Source organism: Leptinotarsa decemlineata, unplaced genomic scaffold, assembly GCF_025532065.1.
Source record: "Leptinotarsa decemlineata unplaced genomic scaffold, Ldec_3_MD MMD2_tig00003798_RagTag_RagTag, whole genome shotgun sequence".
Taxonomy (NCBI): domain Eukaryota; kingdom Metazoa; phylum Arthropoda; class Insecta; order Coleoptera; family Chrysomelidae; genus Leptinotarsa; species Leptinotarsa decemlineata.
In genome coordinates this window covers 1,277,998-1,281,643 of record NW_027412596.1, presented here as the reverse complement: position 1 = coordinate 1,281,643, position 3,646 = coordinate 1,277,998, and the positions used below count along the sequence as shown (strand labels likewise).

General features: G+C 33.7%; 1 long non-coding RNA gene across 1 annotated transcript; it reads right to left on the bottom strand.

The window, feature by feature from the left end:
* Positions 1 to 224: 224 nt before the first annotated feature.
* LOC141483660 (uncharacterized) lies at positions 225 to 3,168 on the bottom strand. Its single transcript, XR_012466213.1, has 3 exons — positions 2,320 to 3,168; positions 2,091 to 2,237; positions 225 to 1,053 (listed from the first exon to the last, which is right to left on the bottom strand). It is a non-coding gene; the product is annotated as an uncharacterized lncRNA (long non-coding RNA).
* Between the last annotated feature and the right edge of the window lie 478 nt (positions 3,169 to 3,646).

The window sequence follows — 3,646 nt, the reverse complement described above, 5'->3', positions numbered from 1 at the left end:
TGAGCTGACGTTGATGACTACTAATTTTTTTTTCGAGCCATTACCAATAAATTATTGAAGGATAATTGGGAACAAGGAATATCATATGAATCCAACTAATTGATGATATGATACACATTCCCAAGTTGATGTAAAATATTGAAAGATGGAATTTTGCATACTGAGTGTTCTTGTGTTAAAATATTGAAGTGAGGTTGGAATATCTTTCAATTCATGTATTTGTAACGCTCGATCACGCTACGGTGTTGGGTAGTCACTGTGACAGCCCAAGAATTCGGCTCCGGCTAACTGAGTGAAGACGGGAGTGGGGGGAAGTATGCAGGTTAAATTTTAATTGTGGGCGCCAGGTAATTTACCCCTTCCGAATGCTTGTCTGAACCCTGTTCCTAAATTACCAAATGAACTTAAACACATCTGTCACAAAAAATAATTGGCATAATCGACTGAATTATCATCAATAAGGAAAAAAAAATTACGGAATGATCTGGTTTATTATGAATACTTCACGAAAACATCATATTATTTTTGAGTATATAAATTCATATCAATAAATAATATTTATGTATATACAATTTGTATTTGGAGTTGAAATATTATTAATCACAATCAATTGTGGTAGAAATTAATGTAGGTTTCAAAATAACTGAAAGGAACCATGAATAACCCCAAAATTAAACAGCCGCTAGCTTTGGATCCAGAGCGAAAGGCGCGTTTCACTATGTCAAACATAAAATAAAATCATCAGTATGAAACTAATTTCTACCCCTTTATACAATATATTGTCTATATATAAAGGTATTATGGCAAGTGGCGAGAAAAGAAATATTAAAAAAAAAAACGACGAATCATTCACTGTCTACTTGCGTGGCTTGATATATCCTGAAGTGCCAAACTCAAGGTTGAAACCCCTGACTTCACTGAATTCAGGAAAAAAAAAACAAAGTCCTTCTTCTATAATTTTCCCACTATTGAGTGAACAGCTCTCATTCAGATTCGGCTAACGGATGTTCCAAATGAAAGAAAAATGCAACTTCCGCACTGCCCCATAAAACCCTAGGAAGAATTCAAAGAGTTAGAATTTCTCCCATTTGAATAAAACCAAATGCATTTAGATACAAAAAAAAGAAAATTTCCACTGGCCGTTAAAAATAATCGTTGCATGAATATTTTTTTTTCCAATATACCATTACAAAATAATATAAACATAATGAATTGTTTTTTTTTCCACCAGGACAACAGAAGTGCTGATTCAATTCTTTAAAAAAAATTCGATGTTCCTTTCATTTTTATTTTACGAAATTCTGTGCTTTTCATGAAATCTGGCAACCTCGCAGTGGAATATTTAACGAAACTACTCATTTAAGTAATTTCAACGTAACTAAACTCAATAATGAAAATAAAGCTTAATAATCATTTGGTAAAAAAACAACACATTTCAGCTTACCGGTATAAGCTGAAAAACTGAGGAAAGAAAACATTAATTGTCGCCAATATTGTTCACCTTCCTTCCCTAGATTCTAAAATGAATATTCTCGGATGAAGTTTCATGTGAAAAAAAAAATAAACTATTCAATTTAATTACCGGTCGAATGTTTTCCCTGAACGGTAATTATGATGAGAATTTAAAAAACCTAATACATATTTCGCTAGTGATTTCGATCGGAAGGTCAGGACAAAATCTATGCCGATAACGAATGAAACAAAAAGCAATGAAAAAAACATTCGGAGGACTGCAGAAATCGTGAAATTAATTATTTACCAATCAACTTCGTAGCTACCAATTCTGATAAATAAAATTCACCTTTTGATGGAAAATAATTTCCTCCGAAATTAATTAGCAACCTCTTCCTAGCTAAAAAAAATTCTAATATAAATATTAATTGAAATTTCAACCCACTAACCGAATTTATTTTTAAATTACGAATAACCCGAATGAATTGTTTCCGATTCATTAAAAGAAAATATATAACCTTTGTGATTATTCTCACATGTAAAAATAAAGAAAATAAATTTACCACAAGCTCGTGAAAGTCAAACAAGTATACGTTTATTATGATATATACAGAAGGAAGAACCATAATGAAACCTACCTTCAAGTTTCGGAAGGGTTTTCCAAAAATCCCAATCGGAATTTTATTTCACAATCTTTTGGGCAATGTCTTCACTTTTTCCAGTAAATTATCAACCGATTGTATGGTGAACACCAACTGAAGAAAGTTATGAAACGATAACAGGTTCTATAAGAGGAAGGAAAAGTACATAAGTTGAAGGTCCAAAATGGCGATGCTGAAAAGTCGGGGAAAATTTGGTGCCACTTACGTGAAGTTCTTTTATCCTCCAAAGAGAGTGAAAGGCCAATTTACATCAAATGCTATACCCAAGCAAGCAAAACTAGGCACTGTTTTCACTAAGTGAAGACCCTCAGAAATAATCCTCAAAGAGATGTTTCTACAAACAAATTTTCCAGGCGGGTCTTCTTAGAACATTCACCAAGCAACCTCAAAAATGGAATCCGTAGGATAATCATATTGAAACGGAATAATATGAATTCCAGCGCATGACCATACGTCATGGACAGGTGTGATGAACCAATCGGCAATCGAATAGAGCTGTTTCAGAATATCCAAATCATTTAAATGCATTTTCCAAACTGGAACAATCTACTGAACGATTGGAAAAGCAGGGATGAATAATATGGGGAATATTTCCTCTCAGAGACAATTCCGCTAAGATATTCAAAATATAATATGAAATGAAATATCAAAATTCCTTCAGGGATACGGTAGTTGATCTTTAATTATGACCTTGACTACTAGGTGTGTTGCAAGTATGAAAATATATTTTCATAGGGATCGGTTCTACAAAAAAACTTAAAATGTGCAAGATTTCGCCAATAGGATGCCGAAATATACTTAAAAAGAGTTTGAGAGGGATATTTAAAGATTGGAGCAGGGTGGTACATCACACTCCATCTACATTGAAAGTACTTCAATAACAATTGGAAAGGTACTGTCTATTAATTTAATGAAAGTAAACAACAATAGTTCAAATCTGTAATCTCACGGCCTACCAGTTTACAAACGAAAAGGAGAGAGGGACCTACGGGTGCTTGAAAATTGTTATTCTGACGTTTACGAATGATTATACCATGTGGAACAAAATGGTACCGTTACATATTTACTTAACCCTTTGGAGTCTGATTTATTTTTCTCATACTTGTGATATATCTGAGGTCAAATTTTATGTAAATGTGGATACTATATCAAAAAATGTTAGTTTTTTGAATGCAGGTTACGCCCTTTTTTCGCTAGGGGCCGGGACATATGTGTCCCATTAGACATTTTAGGTGGGACATATCAAACCTAGTAGTCTCGAAAAAAATTGTATTTCCATTCAAATTATATTGGACAACATATAGAACATTATTGCAGATGGTAAGGACTGAAGCAATTTTTGCACAGAGGTTTATTGCCCATTTGACACAATGTTTTTGTTCTTACTTCTTTTTGCATCTATGCGCATCTGCAGCAGCGACGTCTTGTGGGGCCCTCAATAGGTAAATGATCGCCCACATTTTGATGTTTTCGTTTTTTCGAACTAGGTCGCCCTAAAGATGTTGCTGATTTTCTCTCCACACTTGCCCCAC